Below are 24,066 nucleotides of genomic sequence, written 5' to 3' on the forward strand. Positions count from 1 at the left end.
CTCATTTCAGAGGTTCCTTAGGAGGCTTCCAGATGATCCCACTTGAACTCCCTGATGTATTTCCAGATTTCAGTTATTCTGCGATGATGTTCCTCTCACTGCTCTGTTTGCTTCGCTTTAAATAGTACTTCCTGTTCTCTTCTACCAATCACAGCTTCTAGAGAAGAGAATCGAATCTTCCATCCATGGGCTTCACTTGTCTCCTATTATGCCCATGCCCATGATGTAAACTACCTGGCTGCATGTATACTCCATTTTCATGTTGCCTGTCATTTCTACTACGCATGTACATGATGTCAGGAACAATTAATTACTGCCCACCACCTCTCCTGTTGAAGCCGTGTGGAGACTGCACTATGCATGCTTGCAATATCATCGTCACCCGATCGCTTGTCATACAGGTACTTTTACTATATTATGAGTTTGCGTAAATGTCCGCATCAAGTGTACATTACATTGCGTATTATTATTATTATTTATTTATATAGGACCATTGATTCCAGGGTGCTATACATGAGAAGGAGTTACATACACATTACAGATATCACTTACAGTAAGTGCAGCACCCCTTGATGAAAGAAATCTTCATGATGTACTCTAAATAAAAATGAGGTTTTAGGAGGGAATGATGCAGTAGGCCCGTGGGGTAGACAGATAGTCCTGCATGTGAAGAAGAAGAATAAAAGAAAATGTTGAATAGCACCTTAAGGGTTAATGATAGTATACCCTTAGAGGGTACTTGCACTTAGTAGATGGAATACCTGTATGGGTAATTGTATGCCATAGTAAGTTAGTAATTGTTCCTTTTCTACTTTTGCCTTAAAGGGTAAAATGCACAATGTAAATATGTTCTTGTTTGCAACGTTCAAGTGTTCTCACATCCCATAAAGGGAAGCACTGTTAAATTAATTTGTTTAATAGCATTTCAAAATTTTGCATGTCCTTTGCTAACCTGTAATTATTCTGTTCTGCCCGGGGGTGCTGGATTTAACGGGGGTAGTGCAGCGCCCCAGAGTCCTGGTCATTGCAGTAATGTCGTTCTTCCACCAGGGGGAGCGATGTTACATCTGATGACACTGAAGGAGTTCACCCTGCCAGGTATCACAGCCACACACACACTTCACACGCCGGTCCACCAGGGGGAGCTAAGGGTTCTATGTACTAGGCCACTCCTCACAAAGGGTAAAACTGGTGGGTTGGTTAGGAAGTCAATCAGTTGGAGCCAGGAGGAGGAGAGGGAGAGAAGCACACTGGGCTCGGCCCAGGGAATTCCTGTCAGGCAGACAGGGGGAAAAGGAAGAACATCAGTGGCTCAGTGTGAAAGAAGGACACGGAGCTGCGCCTGCAACCCATGCGGCAGCCTCCTAAGAAAAGACAAGAAAGGAAGTATGCCGTAGTGAGTGAGCACAGAAGTCATAGCAACAGGAGTGAAACAACAGTGGGAGACCAGATAGAAGCAGGCTGCCTCCATCTGAGCGCAGATACGGTGTCCGGAACGCCGAGGGAGTAATAGACTCTACGCTTTACTTCAGAGACCGGCAGGGCAGTTGATTCCAAGTTGGCTGTCCGACCTAAACACCTAAGCAGACAAGGTGGCAACGCGGAGGAGGGGCGTCTCTAGGGTCCCTATAAAATAGCCTCAGGCCACCACCGTCATACGGGTTATGTCCTATCCATCTGGGGGACAGAGAGAGAGAGAGGTAACAACAGTGAGGACCTTATGGTAGCTAATGCAAGTAGGGACCTACTACGTTACTGTGCGCAAGGGGAAGGCTACTGATTTCCACCTGGATAAGGGGACTCTGGAATTGCCATCAGACCGGCCGGACCCTGCCTACCCTGTCATCCGGCACTCTGAACTGTGGAAGCCTTCAGTAAAGGTAAAGAGACTGCACCCATTGTGTTCTCGTTATTTACCACACCTTGCACCATCCATCATCAACATCTACACTTCTGGGAAGCCCTGGGGATATACTTCACCTGTGGGAAGGTATACTATCTAGCTGCCATTCCATCACCCCAGCGGACCCCTAAGCAGCGTCGGTCACCCTGACCGAATACCACAGGTGGCATCACGAACACTACCGTTATCTACGAACTCTGCCTTTTATTGGGCGCCCCTCATAGGGCCACGGTCCGGGTCGGGCCACTGTGACATCCTCGCTGAGGGAACTGAAGGACCCGGTACCGAGTACCCCATTGCCCTTACGTGGGGGCGATCCATAAGCAAACTAACAATGACAGACTGATACAGAGGGGCGTGGACCTTGCCCTTGCCGGTTTACATTCTACAGGATGATGGGGTGTATGACTTCACCGTCAGATGATCTCTTGTCACACAGATCATCATGGTATATCTTCGCTATACACTTTAAACAGGTATAGATATTTTCATGGTTACATACGCTCACTACTTTTAGGTCCTATTCACCAATGTCCATAGTCACATTAGCATAGATCCTAACTGCCTCGTGAGATAGACATTTAGAAGATGGCACAGCAGATGCGTGGGGATTTTCCCTTCTGCATTATCCATAATAGCTTATTAAACACACTGTATTTAGGACATTGAAGGATATTTTTTAAGGTGCACTGTACAAAAAAAACACATATGTCCTATGGACAATAAACCAACAAGCCCATGACTTCTCCAGCTATTCATAATAGAAATCAGGTAAGTATCAGGCAGGTATTAATCACTATTCAGCTATTTTGAAATGCTTTAAGATGTATATGAAAACCATGTCCTTGAGCTTTCTTCAGATGTTTTAATATTGTTATGCATGCAGTGTCCTCATGGGACACATATAACAAAATATAAATACAGAAATAATAAAGTGCAGTCCTAAATCCTATGGAATTTCTATAAATTATAATCACAGATATCTCAACCAGTAACTAAATCAGTGAGAAAAAAAGATATGCTCAACCTCTTATGAGCATATTCACATAGGACAGGGTCCCAGATTTTTATCTTCAGGATAAAATTTCTTATGTAAATCATTTTAAATAAAGCACCCAAATATCAACTTTTCAATTAATCCCTTTGGGAACATTGTTTCCATCCTGAAGATCCACTGTGTTTCTTTCTTTAGGATTAGTTTATCCCAATCTCTCTTCTTCACATGTTGCCTAATCACTTGTGACACACAGAACATTAGAGTCCTAGGGTCAACTCCATGATGTTCCATAATATGCCGCGCACTCGGTGTGCCCCTTTTATGCTTAACATCTCCTAAGTGCTCATAAGTATTCACCGTTCCGTCTACTAAACTCCCTCCTGGTTTTTCCTACATAATTTAGGGTGCAATAACAAGTGGCCATATAGATTACAACCACGGTCTTGCAGTTCGCAAAGTCCCTCAATGTAAACTGTGCCCCCATAGAGGCATTATGAAATCTTTGGCTTGGTGTAACCCATTTGCAAAACTGCAATTCCTGCATCTAAATGTGGCTTGGGGATTTCTTTCAAGCCAGGTTCTCCCTCTCATGGGATCAGAATAGTGGCTATGACTAATTGGTCACGCATTGAGCAACCGTTTCTGTATGTCATCCTTGGTTGTCCAAGGATTATCTCCTTAAGGTCGCATGTTAATCCCATGTATTTGGTTAGCCCGATTATTGAACGTTCCAATTATTCGCATAACCTCTCATCATTTTCCCTCGGTTTGGGACAGTGCAAGGTCTGTCTGTTCATACTTAAGGCATGTTTGTATGCTGCATCAAGAGTCACTTAAGGGTATCCCCTCTGTATAAATATGTTGAGTTGGTTATACACTTGTGCCCTGAATGTTGCCATACAGGAGCAATTTCTTCTGAGCCTTAGAAACTGCCCCTTGTTTATTCCTTTCTCCAGGAGTACTGGATGGTAAATGTCTCGCGCAGTGTGGGAAGAATACATGCAACAAGGCAAAGATGGCGAAGGTGGGAATGAAGCCCAAATGCTAGGGAAAGGGGGAGTGGAGACCCCTAGGCAGATCTAATAGCTCCCTGTCTCCCCTAATATCCCTATATTGATTCCACTCCAATCGCCAAGCAGGAGCCTACGCCCCCCAAATATCCCTACAGCTAGGCCTTGAATAGCGAAGGGGGGGTGAGCACTGGTCCGTGAATAACACCGGCGACTCCATGAAGCAGACTGAGAGTCTATAAACACCCAGGTGCAGGTGTGTCAATTAGACCCTGAGGGAGGTTGCAACTGGGTCCAAAACTCAGAAGGATTAAGAAAGCATCTGCAATGCCAAATGCAGAGACCTTCTGTAGCCAGATGCAGAGCGACTGTCTGAAGCATCTGACACATTCATGACAGTACCCCCATACTACGAGTGGCCTCCGGACACTCAGGACCAGGTTTCCCAGGATAAGAAGTGTGGAATGAATGAACCAGCCTGGGAGCATGCTGAAACCCTCATCCTTTCCTCTGGGCCATAATCCTTCCAGTGCATTAAGTTTTGTAGGCGTTGGAGGCGATAATCTACAATCCTCAAAATCTGAAACTCTAGATTTCCATCAAACATTATTGGGGCAGCGGTAGGGGAAAGGACACAACAGGTTCCACATATTTCTTGAGCAGAGACCTGTGAAAGACATTGCGGATCTTAAGGGTTTGTACTTGTCTCCCATGATCTTCAAATTACTCAGAACCCCCTGCCACACCAAAGGGAGCTCTGAAGTAAAACATTTCTGCTCAGGAACTACCGAAGCCCCTCCCTCGCTAAATGTACCAAACTGTGGATGTAACCATTTGCACCAAATAACGGTGATGTGCCCGACCGTTATTATTAATAGCAAATTCTGCCAGCAGTAAGTAGGATCATGGGCAGACATACCGCCTGTTCAACTGGTGCGGCTGCAGGACAGCTAATAATGAGGGCAATCTGGCCAGTTTATCCGGCCCTGAGGCTCCGGGGGGCCCCTGGCCAGATTGCCCTCATGTGCGGCGGACAGGGAACAATCCCAGCAGCTCAGCTGCCTGCAAGAGAAAATGGCAGCAGAGCTGCAGGGATCCATCCTGCTTCCTGCCCACGCTTCCTGTCTCACACAGCAGTGGCTGAATGACATCATCATTCAGCACTGCAGTTGTGCGAGACCGGAAGCTGCCGGCGATGGTGTGGCTTCAGAATACCATGCGCAGAGGTGGGTGATGTGTGTGTGCGTGTGTATGCAGAGAGGTGAATGGTGCTGTGTGTGTCTGTGTGTGTAGATAGAGGAGAGGGCAATGATGGGGTGATAGGGCAGAAGGTAATGATTGGGTTGACGGAGAGGGCAATGATGGGGGTGATGGGGCAGAAGGCAATGGTTGGGTTGACAGAAAGGGCAATGATGGGGGTGATGGGGCAAAAGGCAATGATTGAGTTGATGGAGAGGGCAATGATTGGGGTGGTGTGGGAAAAAGGAAATGATGGAGGTGGTGAATGGGCAATAATGGGGTGGTGGTGAGGAGGAAATGACAGAGGCAGAGTAATGGGCAATGATGGGGTGGTGGGGAAAAGACAATGATGGTGGTGGTGGAAAGGACAATGATGGGGGTGGTGGGGAAGAAGGAAATGATGGAGGTGGTGGACTCGGTAATGATTGGGTGGTGGGGGAGAAGGCAATGATGGTGGCAGTGGAAAGCACAATGATGGGGTGGTGGGGAGGAGGCAATGATGGAGGTGGTGGAATGGGTAATGATGGGGTGTGGGGGAAAAGACAATGATGGTGGTGGTAGAAAGTGCATTGATGGGGGATGGTGGGGGAGGAGGAAATGATGGAGGTCGTGGAATGGGTAATGATGGGGTGGTGGGGGAAAAGACAACGATGATGGTGGTGGAAAGGACAATGATGGGGTGGTGGGGAAGGAGGAAATGATGGATGTGGTGGAATCAGTAATGATGGGGTGGTGGGAGAGAAGGCAATGATGGTGGCAGTGGAAAGGACAATGATGGGGTGGTGGGGAGGAGGAGGCAATTATGGAGGTGGTGGAATAGGCAATAATGAGGTGGTGGGGAGAAAGCAATGATGAGGTGGTGAAGAGGGCAATCATGGGGGTGGGGGAATGGGCAATAATGGGATGCGGGGGAGAAGGTCAATGAGGGGTGTGGGGGATTTATAATGGATTTAGGAACAGGGGGTTGTGGAGGAAGAAGTTATAATCGATTATTATGTCTAACACAGTTGCTTAGTATAAAGTGTACTCACTTATGTATAGTACAGTTCCTTAGTGTATAGTGTACTCATTTATTATGTATAACACCATCCTTAGCTACATAGTTTCCTTTTTTGCTATGTATAACACCGTCCCTTATTACGTACCATCCTCTCTAGTTATATATGATGCCCTCCCTTATTATATAGCTTCCTCTGCTGCTATGTACAGTGCTGTCTCTTACATAGTGTATTCTTATTAGTTTTGTTATTCACAGTGCCCTCTTTTATTACATAGTCCCTTCTCTTGTTAGATATAAAATGACAACTGATGCAGGAGTGACCAGACTACCAGTCCATCAGCTCCTCCTTTAGAAAAAATAATCCATGCTCCAACCATGAAAAGAACCAGAACCACCATAGCAGGGAATGTGTAAAATATATATATATATATATATATATATATATATATATATACTAGATGGCAGCCCGATTCTAAAGAATCGGGAGTCTAGAATCCATATATACTTTATTTATTCAAATGTAAGAATAATATAATTAATAAATAATAGTAAGAAAGAACAAAAAATGGCTGCACTCACCAGCTCTTGACAATTCTTGTTATTTAAGGTACAGTTACACAGGATCCATGAACATGCTTATGAAGGGAGGGATGAAAGACATCAGACGACAACTTTGCGTGTTGTGGGCAGTGTCAGGTAGTAGGAAAATAGCCAGTCAATAATAGGCAATAGTTCTTTGCAGGAATGCAGATATTAATAAATAGGCAGTTTATATTGCAGAGAAATTGCTGGGCAATAATGGACAATGTCCTTATGTGGCAAATAATAGAGCAATATACCCAATGTGGCAAAGAAGAGGTTAATAAACGGCAGTCTCTCAGTATAACAGTCAGTGAATAATAGGCAGTATATGGAGAAAACACCAAACAAAAGTTCAAAATTGGTGTGAAAATGTCACTGAACCACTTCACAACTAAATATATATAGTTTTGGTAAATGGTATTATCATTTTTTTGACGAAATTCGGCAGGAGCTTGAAGAGCAACGTCAATGGGCCCGCCTCCACGCAGTAGAAACTTGCTGTGAGGTAAAAATTCAAAAATCACACCAAAATGGCGGGCGGAGTGTGTCACAGTACGGCACGTTTCTGATTGGTCGCTCGCAGTAGGCGGCAACCAATCAGACACTGGACACTGTTGACGTCACTTATCTCCGGACATTAGCTCCGGACATTAGCTCCGGACATTATCTCCGCACATTAGCTCCGGACATTAGCTCCGGACATTAGCTCCGGACAAAGCCACGGAAGTTGGCACAAATTGCAGGAAGTAGTATTCTAGGCAATTATATATTAGATATATATATATATATATATATATATATCTATATATATATATATATATATAGATATATATATATATATATATATATATATATATATATATCTTTATTAGAAATAATAATACGAAAAGAAAAGAAACTTTCCCATACTCCATCAGCCATCATTGCATTATATAGCTAACAAGACAGGACGGTATGTAATAAAAAACGGCTGTATAAACTCCGATATGTAAGGGACGGCACTGCACATAACAGGAGAGGGCACTGTACAATTAGGGACGGCAATATACATAATAAAGGAGACTATTTAATATATACGTGTATGTGTGTGTGTGTGTGTGTGGCTAGTATATATATATATATATATATATATATATATATATATATATAATTTGTTGCCTTAACCCCTTTACCCCCAAGGGTGGTTTGCACTTTAATGACTGGGCCAATTTTTACAATTCTGACCACTGTCCCTTTATGAGGTTATAACTCTGGAACGCTTCAACGGATCCCAGTGAATCTGACAAGGTTTTCTCGTGACATATTGTACTTCATGACAATGGTAAAAATTCTTTGATAGTACCTGCGTTTATTTGTGAAAAAAACAGAAATTTGGCGAAAATTATGAAAATTTTGCAATTTTCCAACTTTGAATTTTTATGCAATTAAATCACAGAGATATGTCACACAAAATACTTAAAAAGTAACATTTCCCACATGTCTACTTTACATCAGAACAATTTTGGAACCAAAATTTTTTTTTGTTAGGGAGTTATAAGGGTGAAAAGTTGACCAGCAATTTCTCATTTCTACAACACTATTTTTTTTTAGGGACCACATCTCATTTGAAGTCATTTTGAGGGGTCTATATGATAGGAAATACCCAAGTGCGACACCATTCTAAAAACTACACCCCTCAAGGTGCTCAAAACCAAATTCAAGAAGTTTATTAACCCTTCTGGTGCTTCACAGGAATTTTTTGAATGTTTAAATAAAAATGAACATTTAAGTTTTTTTCACAAAAAATTTAATTCAGCTCCAATTTGTTTTATTTTACCAAGGGTAACAGGAGAAAATGGACCCCAAACATTGTTGTACAATTTGCCCTGAGTAAGCCAATACCCCACATGTGGGGGTAAACCTCTGTTTGGGCGCATGGCACAGATCGGAAGCGAAGGAGCGCCATTTGACTTTTCAATGCAAAATTGACTGGAATTGAAATGGGACGCCATGTTTCGTTTGGAGAGCCCCTGATGTGCCTAAACATTGAAACCCCCCACAAGTGACACCATTTTAGAAAGTAAACCCCCTAAGGAACTTATCTAGAGGTGTGGTGAGCACTTTGACCCACCCAGTGCTTCACAGAAGTTTATAATGCAGAACCGTAAAAATAAAAAATCATATTTTTTCACAAAAATTATCTTTTCGCCCCCAATTTTTTATTTTTCCAAGGGTAAGAGAAGAAATTGGACCGCAAAAGTTGTTGTACAATTTGTCCTGAGTACGCTGATACCCCATATGTGGGGGTAAACCACTGTTTGGGCGGATGGGAGAGCTCGGAAAGAAGGAGCGCCGTTTGACTTTTCAATGCAAAATTGACAGGAATTGAGATGAGACGCCATGTTGCGTTTGCAGAGCCCCTAATGTACCTAAACAGTAGAAACCCCCCACAAGTGACACCATTTTGGAAAGTAGATCCCCTAAGGAACTTATCTAGATGTGTGGTGAGCGCTTTGACCCACCAACGGCTTCACAGAAGTTTATAATGGAGAGCCATAAAAATAAAACAAAAATTTTTTCCCACAAAAATTATTTTTTAGCCCCCAGTTTTGAATTTTCCCGAGGGTAACAGGAGAAATTGGACCCCAAAATTTGTTGTCCAATTTGTCCTGAGTGCGCTGATACCCCATATGTGGGGGGGAACCACTGTTTGGGCGCATGGGAGGGCTCGGAAGGGAAGGAGCTCCATTTGGAATGCAGACTTAGATGGAATGGTCTGCATGTGTCACATTGCATTTGCAGAGCCTCTAATGTACCTAAACAGTAGAAACCCCCCACAAGTGACCCCATATTGGAAACTAGACCCCCCAGGGAACTTATCTAGATGTGTTGTGAGAGCTTTGAACCCCCAAGTGTTTCACTACAGTTTGTAACGCAGAGCCGTGAAAATTAAAAAAAAATCTTTCCCCCCAAAATTATTTTTTATACCCCCAGTTTTGTATTTTCCCGAGGGTAAGAGGAGAAATTCGACCCCAAAAGTTGTTGTCCAATTTGTCCTGAGTACGCTGATACCCCATATTTTGGGGGGAACCACCGTTTGGGCGCATGGGAGGGCTCGGAAGGGAAGGAGTGCCATTTGGAATGCAGACTTAGATGGAATGGTCTGCAGGCGTCACATTGCGTTTGCAGAACCCCTAATGTACCTAAACAGTAGAAACCCCCCACAAGTGACCCCATATTGGAAACTAGACCCCCCAGGGAACTTATCTAGATGTGTTGTGAGAACTTTGAACCCCAAAGTGTTTCACTACAGTTTATAACGCAGAGCCGTAATAATAAAAAATCTTTTTTTTCCCACAAAAATTATTTTTTAGCCCCCAGTTTTGTATTTTCCCAAGGGTAACAGGAGAAATTGGACCCCAACAGTTGTTGTCCTATTTGTCCTGAGTACGCTGAGCTCGGAAGGGAAGAAGCACTGTTTTACTTTTTCAACGCAGAATTGGCTGGAATTGAGATCGGATGCCATGTCGCTTTTGGAGAGCCCCTGATGTGCCTAAACAGTGGAAACCCCCCAATTATAACTGAAACCCTAATCCAAACACTCCCCTAACCCTAATTCCAATGGTAACCCTAACCACACCTCTAACCCTGACACACCCCTAACCCTAATCCCAACCCTATTTCCAACTGTAAATGTATTCTAAACCCTAACTGTAACTTTAGCCCCAACCCAAACTGTAGCCCTAGCAATAACCCTAGCCCTAACCCTAACCCTAACCCTAGCCCTAACCCTAGCCCTAGCCCTAACCCTAACCCTCGCCCTAACCCTAGCCCTAACCCTAACCCTAGCCCTAACCCTAGCCCTAACCCTAACCCTAGCCCTAACCCTAGCCCTAACCCTAGCCCTAACCCTAACCATAGCCCTAACCCTAGCCCTAACCCTAACCCTAGCCCTAACCCTAGCCCTAACCCTAGCCCTAGCCCTAATGGGAAAATGGAAATAAATACATTTTTTTAATTCTTCCCTAACTAAGGGGGTGATGAAGGGGGGTTTGATTTACTTTTATAGTGGGTTTTTTAGCGGATTTTTATGATTGGCAGCCGTCACACACTGAAAGACGCTTTTTATTGCAAAAAATATTTTTTGCGTTACCACATTTTGAGAGCTATAATTTTTCCATATTTTGGTCCACAGAGTCATGTGAGGTCTTGTTTTTTGCGGGACGAGTTGACATTTATATTGGTAACATTTTCAGGCATGTAACATTTTTTGATCGCTTTTTATTCCGATTTTTGTGAGGCAGAATGACCAAAAACCAGCTATTCATGAATTTCTTTTGGGGGAGGCGTTTATACCGTTCCGCGTTTGGTAAAATTGATAAAGCAGTTTTATTCGTCGGGTCAGTACGATTACAGCGACACCTCATTTATATCATTTTTTATGTTTTGGTGCTTTTATACGATAAAAACTATTTTATAGAAAAAATAATTATTTTGGCATCACTTTATTTTCAGGACTATAACTTTTTTATTTTTTTGCTGATGATGCTGTATGGCGGCTCGTTTTTTGCGGGACAAGATGACGCTTTCAGCGGTACCATGGATTTTTATATCTGTCCTTTTGATCGCGTGTTATTCCACTTTTTGTTTGGCAGTATGATAATAAAGCGTTGTTTTTTGCCTCGTTTTTTTTTTTTTTTCTTACGGTGTTTACTGAAGGGGTTAACTAGTGGGCCAGTTTTATAGGTCGGGCCGTTACAGATGCGGTGATACTAAATATGTGCACTTTTATTGTTTTTTTTATTTATTTAGATAAAGAAATGTATTTATGGGAATAATAATTTTTTTTTTTTTTTCATTATTTAGGAATTTTTTTTTTTTTTTTTTACACATTTGGAAAAAAATGTTTTTACTTTTTTACTTTGTCCCAGGGGGGAACATCACAGATCGATGATCTGACAGTTTGCACAGCACTCTGTCAGATCACCGATCTGATAGCAGTGCAGGCTGCTTCACAGTGCCTGCTCTGAGCAGGCTCTGTGAAGCCACCTCCCTCCCTGCAGGACCCGGATCCGCGGCCATCTTGGATCCGGGTCTGGAGCAGGCAGGGAGGGAGGTAAGACCCTCGCAGCAACGCGATCACATCGCGTTGCTGCGGGGGGTTCAGGGAAGCCCGCAGGGAGCCCCCTCCCTGCGCGATGCTTCCCTGCACCGCCGGCACATCGCGATCATCTTTGATCGCGGTGTGCCAGGGGTTAATGTGCCGGGGGCGGTCCGTGATCGCTCCTGGCACATAGTGCCGGATGTCAGCTGCGATAGGCAGCTGACACCCGGCCGCGATCGGCCGCGCTCCCCCCGTGAGCGCCGCCGATCGCGCTGGACGTACTATCCCGTCCGTGGTCATAGGGGCCCACCCCACCTCGACGGGATAGTACGTCCGATGTCAGAAAGGGGTTAAAAGGAGGGGGCTCAGATGCATTTCCTGCACAGGGGCCCCAATCTGTCTGTGTCCACCCCTGAGTAGGATGCCATATCCTACTGATTTTTGGAGCCAAAAGGCCAGAGGTAGGTCTCCAAATTCTGGTTATCACGCCCAGTCTGTTTAAACAGACTGGGGATCTAAGGCAAAAGAAAAGCACAGCTGCACCCCCAGTTGAGAAAAGAACACCCTCCAGTGCTTGGAAAAAATTGGGTCCCCCGATCTGACACCACATTGAAGAGAAACTCGTGAAGCTTCACAATCTCATTTATAAACACCTGAGCAAAAGTCTTGGCATTCGGAAGTGCCAGTAAGGCGATGAAATGAACCATCTTACTGAACCTATCTACAACCATTAAAACCACAGTCTTGCCTGCAGATAACGGTAGGTGAGTAATAAAATCCATGGACAAGTGCATCCATGGCCTGCTAGGAATAGGTAGCGGAAGAAGAGTACCAGATGAATGGGTATGCAATATCTTAGAATGCGAGTAGATACTACAAGCAAATACGTGTTCAACAACATCCTGATGCAACCACTGCCACCAAAAAAGACGAGAAATGAAGTTCACAGTTGCCTTACTACCTGGATGGCCAGCAAGCACAGTAGTGATTTTCCTTAATTACTTTGCGGCACAGATTAAATAGTACAAATAAACTTCCTGAAGGGCAGGAGGCTGGGGCATCCCCCTGGGCCTCCAACACCTCACCCTCCAGCTCAGGGCACAATGCCGAAAAGACTGACCCCTTCTGCAAAATCGGGGCAGGGTTCTCATTGTCACCACCATCAGGGAAACTCCGGGACAGGGCATCAACCTTGACATTTTTGATCCCTGAACGGAAAGTGATAACAAAATTGAACCTAGTAAAAACAGGGACCACCTAGCTTGACTAGGATTGAGACGTTTAGCCGATTGAAGATATGAGACTTTCTTATGGTCAGTAATAACAGCAATGGGATGGACAGCCCCCTCAAACCAATGTCGCCATTTTTCAAATGACCATTTAGTCACCAAAGTTCCCTATTGCCAACATTATAATTTCTCTCAGCCGAGGACAATTTCTTAGAAAGGAAAGCGCATGGACGGCATCTACTAGGAGATGGACCTTGAGACAAAACAGCGAGAACCCCCACCTCCGATGCATCAACCTCCACAACAAAGGGTTGGGAAACATTGGGCTGACTGAGTATACGGGCCATGGCAGAACAACTCTTTGGGGAGGAAAAAGCCTGCAGTATGGCATCTGACCGTTTGGAAAGATCAGACCCTTTCCTTGTCATGTCAGTAAGGGGTTTCACAACTACAGAATAATTTTGGATGAATTTCTGATAAAAATTAGTAAAGCCCAGAAAACATTGTAGAGCCTTCAGGCCCCAATCAAGGACAGCACGGTCCTTCTCTGCATCCAAACGAAAACCTAAAGACGACAACATGTACCCCAAAAACTGTACCTCCTGGATGGTGAAAACACATTTTTCTAGTTTGGCATATAGTTTGTTATCCCTTAATATTTGCAACACCTGTTTAACATGCCTCCAATGTGTCTGAAAATCCGGTGAGTAAACCAAAACATTGTCCATATAGGCCACCACAAAGCTGCCCACTAAATGATGGAAAATATCATTAATAAAATGTTGGAAAACCCTCGGTGTGTTGGTCAAACCGAAAAGCATGACCAGACTCTGGAAATGACCCTCAGGGGTATTGAATGCCATTTTCCACTCATCCCCTTCTCTGATTTTAACCAGGTTGTAGGCCCCCTCGGGGCCCCTCTTTCTACGCACGGCGGCAGGTTGGTACTTTTCTTGTGTGCCTCTCTTCATTGCTATGTAGGCATAAGTCAGGTTCTACCCACCCATGTATATGGGATTTTCCCTTAACATTTGCACTCATGTGTTGATGGTAGCATAGCTATATGGGGTACCTTGCCATACTAAGTCTGCACTAGGCACTTTATTTGTACTTTGACTTGTACTTAGTATCTCCCTGCACTTGGTTAGTATCTGAGAGCTTCCATTTTGTGATCTTTGTTACCATCTGCCCGGTTATTAAATACAATCATAATAATTATTCTTTATACGCATTTTTGCACTGCTCTAATTTATGATGTATGCTACTTATATGCAGATATATATACACCAGTGGTAGGAGTACAATTGATTTTCTTGCTCTTCAGTTTGGTATTACGTCCGTGTGTGGCACTAGTGTCTCCTTTCTGTTTTTCTATTGCATCTAATTATTTTAGTTTCTATTTGTATTATTTATGCACTTTTTATATAGTTCTCTCAATAAAATTGTTATTTTTTTAGCTCGAGTGTCCATTCTCCTTTTGGGTTTCTATGATATTTGTGATGGCGGAGCATTTACCTCCGGTGCCCTCTCTATAGGTTTACTACCCCCTCAAATCCAACTTGGAGAACACCTTAGCTCCCACTACCTGGCTGAACAAATACGGAATCAGAGGAAGAGGATATGGATCTCGGATAATAATCTGATTTAATTCCCAGAAATCTAAACATGGACATAGACTACCATCTTCTTTCTTCACAAAAAAGAACCCACGGGCAAAGATGAGGCTTGGATATGTCCCTTCTCCAGACTTTCCCCTATGAAATCCTTAAACAGTTCTCATGGCATGTTCTCATGGTGACTCAATGATCTCCCTGGCTTGCCAATCTGCCAACAGACTATATTTCACCAACCTGGGAAAACCCAGTACAATTGAGGTGGGATGATCGTCCAACACATAGCAGGGAATTATCTCACAATGAATCAACCCCACCCTCAGGCTTTCATTATGTACCATCTGAGTCAAAGCTTTCTGTGCTAGCGGCGCTGAGTCGATGGCGAAGTTGGGAATGGGTTTAATTAAAATACAGCAAGCCAGCCCATGAGTTCTAGCAAACTCAGCATCATTCATGCTGACTCCAGCTCCACTGACAGCAAACACAGAGATCTCAGTTTTGCTCTCCAGCACCACCTCTACTGTTAGGACCACTGCAGGTTGATGATAAATGCACCCCTTGCTTATTCAACTCCAGAATACTAAGGGTTAAACGAGTCTCCTTTTGCTTAGGCATCAAAGGACAGGCCCAAATAAAATGTCCTTTTTTCCACAAATAAAAACACACTCCCTTCTTTTTGTGAACCTCCAGGGAAATGTATGATGCAAAGGCACCCCCTAACTGCATGGGTTCCTCCACCTTCCCAAGAACTAATTCACGGATAGACTGCTCCCCTGGCAAAGGGGCAATACCCCGATAAAGAGGCTCCGGAGAAGGTAGTTCCACCTATCCTGCAGGTGTCAATCAACACGTATTGCCAACGACATAGCAGCTTCCAGGGACTCAGGGGTTTTATACACTGCCAAAACATCCTTAAATCTTTCAGTAAGGCCCTAAAGAAATTGGCTTCTGAGGGACCGGGTTATTCCATTTTGTCTCAGTTGCGGAGTCTGTGGAATACGGAGCTATACATCTCCACTGACTGATTCCCCTGCTGAAGGCGACGCAACCTGGACTCGGCCAAGGAGACTCAGCCAGGGTCATCATAGAAGCATTTCATTGCAAAACGCACGTCAGGTGTGGTGGACACCTGGACCCCTGCTCAATTAATTGGTAATGAATGTTATTTATTTGTATTTATTAAGAATGCGTATGTGATATGCAGGATTTGGTTATCAATTATGCTCTACTATGAGCATTCCCTATTAACTAGTACACTTTTGATGGCTTTATCCGTTGTGGCAGTAAAAACGTTAACCTTTTGGATATGGTATCTATAATATAACGCTGGGAGCGTCACTCTGTCCGAAGCCTTTATAGACTGCGCAGGCGCAAGCGCCGGCGCAGTCTGGCCCCCACAGAGTGACGCTCCCAGGAGATTGCGGTATGCGTAAGCACTGAACGCATACCGCGATCTCCACCGGAGAGTCAGGGACCGTGGACGCGCCAGGAGGTAGGGTAAGTATAGTCACCTGTCCTCCGTTCCAGCGCTGCGTGTGGCTCCGTCTCCGGCTCCTCTGCTGTGACAGAGTCCAGTCACAGGCAGAGGAGCCGGAGTGTGTGTTCAAGAAAATGGCGCTGGAAAGCGCGGACTGCGCAGGCGCCGATTCCTGCTGCCGGAATCGGCGCCTGCGCAGTCCGCGCTTTCTGGCGCCATTTTCTTGAAGACACACTCCGGCTCCACTGCAGGTGTGTGTTCAAGAAAATGGCGCCGGAGAGCGCGGACTGCGCAGGCGCCGATTCCTGCTGCCGGAATCGGCACCTGCGCAGTCCGCGCTTTTCGGCGCCATTTTCTTGAACACACACCTGCAGTGGAGCCGGACGATAGGTGAGTATGGTATTTTTTTTTTTATATGGCAGCAGCATACGGGGGCATATAATACAATAGTGGCGCAGGATGGGAGCAGCACATGACAGAACGGGCGCAGGATGGCAGCAGCACATGACAGAACGGGCGCAGGATGGCAGCAGCGCATGACAGAACGGGCGCAGGATGGCAGCAGCACATGACAGAACGGGCACAGGATGGCAGCAGCGCATGACATAACGGGCGCAGGATGGCAGCAGCACATGACAGAACGGGCGCAGGATGGCAGCAGCACATGACAGAACAGGCGCAGGATGGCAGCAGCACATGACAGAACGGGCGCAGGATGGCAGCAGCACATGACAGAATGGGCGCAGGATGGCAGCAGTGCATGACATAACGGGCGCAGGATGGCAGCAGGATGGGAGCAGCACATGACAGAACGGGCGCAGGATGGCAGCAGCACATGGCAGAACGGGCGCAGGATGGCAGCAGCACATGACAGAACGGGCGCAGGATGGCAGCAGCGCATGACATAACGGGCGCAGGATGGCAGCAGGATGGGAGCAGCACATGACAGAATGGGCGCAGGATGGCAGCAGCGCATGACAGAACGGGGGCGCAGGATGGGAGCAGCACATGACAGAACGGGCGCAGGATGGCAGCAGCACATGACAGAACGGGCACAGGATGGCAGCAGCACATGACAGAACGGGCACAGGATGGCAGCAGCACATGACAGAATGGGTGCAGGATGGCAGCAGCACATGACAGAACGGGCGCAGGATGGCAGCTGCGCATGACATAACGGGCGCAGGATGGCAGCAGGATGGGAGCAGCACATGACAGAACGGGCGCAGGATGGCAGCAGCGCATGACAGAACGGGGGCGCAGGATGGGAGCAGCACATGACAGAATGGGCGCAGGATGGGAGCAGCACATGACAGAACGGGCGCAGGATGGCAGCAGCGCATGACAGAACGGGCGCAGGATGGCAGCAGCACATGACAGAACGGGCGCAGGATGGCAGCAGCACATGACAGAACGGGCGCAGGATGGGAGCAGCACATGACAACGGGCGCAGGATGGCAGCAGCGCATGACATAACGGGCGCAGGATGGCAGCAGGTTGGGAGCAGCACATGACAGAACGGGCGCAGGATGGCAGCAGCGCATGACAGAACGGGGGCGCAGGATGGGAGCAGCACATGACAGAACGGGCGCAGGATGGCAGCAGCGCATGACAGAACGGGGCGCAGGATGGGAGCAGCACATGACAGAACGGGCGCAGGATGGCAGCAGCAGATGACAGAACGGGCGCAGGATGGCAGCAGCGCATGACATAACGGGCGCAGGATGGCAGCAGGATGGGAGCAGCACATGACAGAACGGGGGCAGGATGGCAGCAGCGCATGACAGAACGGGGGCGCAGGATGGGAGCAGCACATGACAGAACGGGCGCAGGATGACAGCAGCACATGATGGAGACCATATACCAATATAAATGCTCGCCACCCGGGCGTAGAACGGGTTCAATAGCTAGTTTATATATATTCATTAACACTCAGCCCTATGCCTAGTATATCAGCAATATAATTTGCTTTGGGTAAATAGTTTTCCTGCTATCCATAATCTTATGTAAACCTACATGGGATATATGTGTTATGATTAACTACCTTGTGTATATGTTTTATGTTCATTAGCTAAATACACTTGCATTTATATGCTTTTTCACTGTATTGGCCCAGGTTGTACCACCTTATTTAATCATTTTGTACTGTTCTCATCAGTCTATATCTTTTATACTAACGTTGATGGTTTGTTTTTATTATATATTGAGAAAAACTTGTTTTTTATTTGCCATTAAATTGAACCTTCTTTTCTTAGGTGATTCTCTATCATCTTATGCTCTATAGCTTACATTTAGGATATATACTTAGAGTAGGTGTCTCATCATAGGTAAGGGCTAGAACCACAGAAAAATCCCTCCACAGACTGGAGACACACTGTATCCTGAGGCAAAGAGAAAGCCCAGAATTGAGGCTCTCCTTGCAGCAGAGAGATCACAATACAAACTTGTTTCTCCTAATTTCTGGAGAAGTAAGGACGAAGTTTAAAATGCAGTTTACAAGCTTCCTTGAACACAAAAAACTTGTCTCTACCTCTGGAAAACCTGTCCGGCGGGTAACCTTGGGTTCCAACTGGACCGGCCTACCTGCAGAGACCCCAACATTAGTGACCTGCAGCCGCTGTTGATGCTGCTGAGCCTCATAGCGGAGGGCATTCATCTCCAGAGCCAGACAGCATAGCTGCTCTCCAGCCCTGTAGCCAGATCCATAAACAAGGGAGAAAAGGAGAAAAAAAACACACCCAAGGAAAAAAAACATACACAAATAAAACCATGTGTCAGTTTTTTTTTTCCTAAATGTACATAGCCTGTGATAATTTTACGCACAGTGTGGGAAGACTAAGTGCAACACAATGGGAAAAGGGAAGGATGCCCAAAGGCTAGGGAAAGCGGGAGTGAAGACCCCTAGGCAGATCTAATAGCACCCTGCCTCCCCTACCGTCCTTAAATTGGTTCCACTCCAATTGCCAAGCAGGAACCTAAGCCCTGTATATCCCTAGAGCTAGGCCCTGAAAAGGGAAGAGCGGGATAAGCACTGGTCAGTTCCCACTGTACACTAAAGAGAATAAGGGAGACAAACAAGGGGGAAGCAGCTTAGCTTGAGCAAACTCAGAGAGGTAACACCAAACGTCCAACAGCACCAGAGAGGAAGTCAGCCAACTGCTATCACTCCAAGCCTTCACAAGGGAAAATGTGAGTATGATAGGTGACTCCTTTAAGCAGACTGAGAGTCTATAAACACCCAGATGCAGGTGTATCAATTAGAGCCAGAGGGAGGCTGCCACTGGGTCCAAAAGTCAGAAGGATTAAGAAAGCATTGGCAATGCCAAATGCAGAGATTTTCTGCAGCCAGATGCAGAGCGACCATCTGTAACATCTGACTCACCTGTGACTGTAACTTCCCCATTGCATCAGATTATTGTTTGCTGTTTTCTGGTTTTCTGTAGATCTCAGTTTTAAGGTGCCTACTAGTGATGAGCGAGCATGCTCACCACTACTTGTTACTCGCCTGAGCATCTCACTGCTTGATATGCTTAGAGCTCGCCGAGTGTTTCCAGGGTTGCTCGGCGGGAGCTTGGGTCCCTTCCCTGCATTTTTGGCACTCTTTAGAGAGCAAATGAACATGCATCGATTGTTTGTCACACACTGTAATGCCGCAGCCATGTTGGTTGCGGCATTACAGTGATTGGCTGGCCGCAGAGCCTCATCAGGTCTATATCAGACCTGGCACCACCATGCTTGTCACAGTCTATTCCAGAATCAGGCAGTGTAGGGAGAGCTGCTGCTGAGCTAGGGAGAGATTCGCTTGTTTCTTAGTTAGTGTAGGTATACCAGATACCAGATCCTTTCCATAATACAGCACTAAAAATTCATCTATTTAAAACTGTGGTTTGTCCATCACACAGATCACATAGTGTGCTCAAAATTCTGCCATTTCTGGCCTCCATTTAAATTTTCTTGCAGGGTGTAAGCTAAGTTTTTGACACCAGTTTGCTGTTAAAAATAGGTACCTACAGGCCAGTTATTTAAAATTATGGTTTGTCCGTCACATGGATCACATAGTGTGCTCAAAATTCTGCCATTTCTGGACTACATTTAAATTTTATTGCAGTGCGTTAGCAAAGTTATTGACACTAGTTTGCTGTTAAAAATAGTTACCTACGGGCAGCTATTTAAAACCGTGGTTTGTCCGTCACATGGATCACATATAAGTGTGCTCAAACTTCTGCCATTTCTGGCCTTCATTTAAATGTTGTTGCAGTGTGTTAGCGAAGTTATTGACACCAATGTGCTGTTAAAAAATAGTTATCTACAGGCCAGTTATTTAAAACAGTACTTTGTCCATCACACAGATCACATAAAAGTGCGCTCCAAATTTAGCCATTTGTAGTGAACGTGAAAAATATTGTCCTCCATTTAAAATAGGCAAGAAGCGTGGCAAGGGACAGGGAATTGAGTCTGATGGTGATGGTGCATGCAGAGGCCGAGGCCGGGGCCGTGGGCAAGATGAAATTGTGCCACAACAAACACCCACATCTTCTCGCCTGACTTTCCTCTGCCAATTGCAAGGGGACCGCATCACACCACTATTGAACCCAGAGAAGTGTCAGAAGGTTGTTGGTTGGATAGCAGATAATGCTTCCAGTCACTTTTCCACCACCACCACGCTGTCTTCCAAACGGTCAAGTCTCATTAGCCAAGAGTCTGGACTGCTTATTCCTCACCCTGATACTCCTTCAACCCATAATGTCCGGCATATGACAGCAAAGCACCCGACTTTGTGGGCTGAACCCCAGGGTCCAGGAACATTGTCTGCAGGTGACATCACTGCTTCTTTTGTTGTTGTGCGTGCAAGCCAATCCCCTGTCCATAGTGCATGTGAAGGTGCCTCTGCCCTACACCTGCCACTGCACACACTCAGCTAGCACCATCAGTAAGCACGTCCACGTCCCTGTCTCAGTGCAGTGTTCAGCTGTCCATACCTCACTCCTTGGAACGCAAGTGCAAATACGTCAGCCAATGCCCCACAAGCCACACTTCTAAATTCCCACATTTCACGACTGCTTGCACTCTAAATGTTGCCTTTTAGTCTCATGGAGACGGAAGCTTTCCGCAACCTGATGGCAGCGGCCATCCTTCCGTACTCAGCCCCCAGCCACCACATTACACAAGCACGTGTCCCACAACATTAGCCGTGCCCTCAACAATGCAGTTTCTGGAAAAGTCCACCTAACCACTGACACGTGGACAAGTGGTTTTGGGCAGGGAAGGTACACCTCACTGATGGCACACTGGGATAACATAGTGGATGCCGGGACCCAGTCGGACTTTTGGATGGAACACATCATCTAGACACCAAGGATTGCGGACCCTAGGTCAATCAGGGTTGTCTCCACAGACTACAGCTCCTGTACCTCATCCTTCTCCTCTTCAGCCTCCATCTCCAAAATGACCACATCAGTCACAAGCTGGAAGCATTGCAGCACTGCTTCAGCTAAGCATTAACATGCTGTGCTGAAGCTAATATGCTTAGGTGACAAACCGCACAATGCTGGAGTGTTGTGGGCAGCTCTGAAAGATCAGGCAGATCTGTGGCTGACAACACCGAGCCTACAGCCAGGCATGGTCGTGTGTGACAATGGTCTAGAACCTGGTGGCGGCCCTGAGGCAAGGTGAGCTCACACATGTACCATGCCTGGCCCATGTGCTTAACCTCATGGTTCAGCAGTTTCTTAAAACCTACCCGGAGCTGCTGGATCTGCTTGTCAAAGTACGCCACCTGTGTGACTATTTTAGAAAGTCAGCTACAGTTTCCGCCGCCCTTGCCATGCTTCAGCAGCGTTTCCAGCTTCAGGCTCACCGACTCGTGTGTGATGTCCCCACACATTGTAACTCTACACTGCATAAGTTGGAAAAGATTTGTAAACAAAAGAGGGCAGTTGTTGATTACCAACATCAACAAGGGTAGTGGTATTCAGTTAAGACTTCACACATATGACCTCAGGAGTTGGAACTCTACACTGCAGATGTTGGGAAAGATTTGTGAGCAGAAGAGGGCAGTTGTTGACTACCAGCATCAACAAGGCCGTTGGTATTCAGTTCAGACTCCACACATAAGACCTCAGGAGTGGACATGGATGTCAGACATATGTACCATCTTCCAAAACTTTGAGATGGTGAGCGGTGATGACGCCATAATTAGCATCACCATCCCGCTTCTCTGTGTTCTGAAACGCTCTCTGCTCACAATCAAAGAGGATGCATTGCAGGCGGAGCATGATGAGATGGAGCAAAGAACCATATAGGGTGATTACAGACAGCCAAGTGTTGTGAATTCTGTGGCTGAATTCACTCCTGTGGTCACAAGTGGTACTGCAGCTTCTGAGCTTCCTCCCTCAGGTGTTCTGGTGAGCTCGTTGGCTGCTTTGTTATTTAACTCCACCTGATTCTGTCTTCCTTGCTCCTTGTCAATGTTCCAGTGTTGGACCTGAGCTTCTGGATCTTTCCTGTGGCCTGCTGCTCTGCTTAGATAAGTGCTTCTTTGCTTTTGTTGCTACTTTTTCTGTCCAGCTTGTCTATTCGTTTTGCTGGAAGCTCTGAGACGCAACGGGTGTACCGCCATGCCGTTAGTTCGGCACGGTGGGTCTTTTTGCCCCCTTTGCGTGGTTTTTTGCTTTAGGGTTTTTTGTAGACTGCAAAGTTCTCTTTGCTATCCTCGCTCTATCTAGAATATCGGGCCTCACTTTGCTGAATCTATTTCATCCCTACGTTTGTCTTTTCATCTTGCTAACAGTCATTATATGTGGGGGGCTGCCTTTTCCTTTGGGGTATTTCTCTGAGGCAAGTCAGGCTTGTTTTTCTATCTTCAGTCTAGTCAGCTCCTCAGGCTGTGCCGAGTTGCATAGGTAGTGACAGGCGCAATCCACAGCTGCCTTTAGTTGTGTTTAGGATAGGTTCAGGTATTGCGGTCTACAGAGATTCCATGTCTCAGAGCTCGTTCTATTGTTTTTGGTTATTGTCAGATCACTGTATGTGCTCTGATTGCTGGCACACTGTGTCACTGGATTACCTACATAACAGTACAAGGAGCCAACCTAATGATTCTCAATAGAGGGAAAAAAGAAGTTCTGACATCATTTTTTTTTCTCAGCTCTGTGTTCAGTCTTTTTTTTCCCCTAGACATTTGGGTGTTTCAGGACACAGGTGTGGACATGGATATTCAGGGTCTGTGCTCTTCAATGGATAATCTCGTTACAAATGTACAAAGGATTCAAGATACTATTGATCAGAAATCTATGTTAGAACCAAGAATTCCTATTCCTGATTTGTTTTTTGGTGATAGAACTAAGTTTCTTAATTTCAAAATTAATTGTAAGCTATTTCTGGCCTTGAAACCTCATTCTTCTGGTAATCCTATTCAACAGGTTTTGATTATTATTTCTTTTTTGCGCGGCGACCCTCAGGACTGGGCATTTTCTCTTGCGCCAGGAGACCCTGCATTGAGTAATGTCAATGCGTTTTTCCTGGCGCTCGGATTGCTTTACGATGAGCCTGATTCAGTGGATCAGGCTGAGAAAAATTTGCTGGCTTTGTGCCAGGGTCAGGATGATATAGAAGTATATTGTCAGAAATTTAGGAAGTGGTCAGTACTCACTCTGTGGAATGAATCTGCGCTGGCAGCTTTGTTCAGAAAGGGTCTCTCTGAGGCTCTTAAGGATGTCATGGTGGGTTTTCCTATGCCTGCTGGTTTGAATGAGTCTATGTCTTTGGCCATTCAGATCGGTCGACGCTTGCGCGAGCGTAAATCTGTGCACCATTTGGCGGTATTGTCTAAGATTAAACCTGAGCCTATGCAGTGCGATAGGACTATGACCAGAGTTGAACGGCAAGAACACAGACGTCTGAATGGTCTGTGTTTCTACTGTGGTGATTCCAC

This window comes from Ranitomeya imitator, chromosome 1 (genome assembly GCF_032444005.1).
Source record: "Ranitomeya imitator isolate aRanImi1 chromosome 1, aRanImi1.pri, whole genome shotgun sequence".
NCBI lineage: Eukaryota > Metazoa > Chordata > Amphibia > Anura > Dendrobatidae > Ranitomeya > Ranitomeya imitator.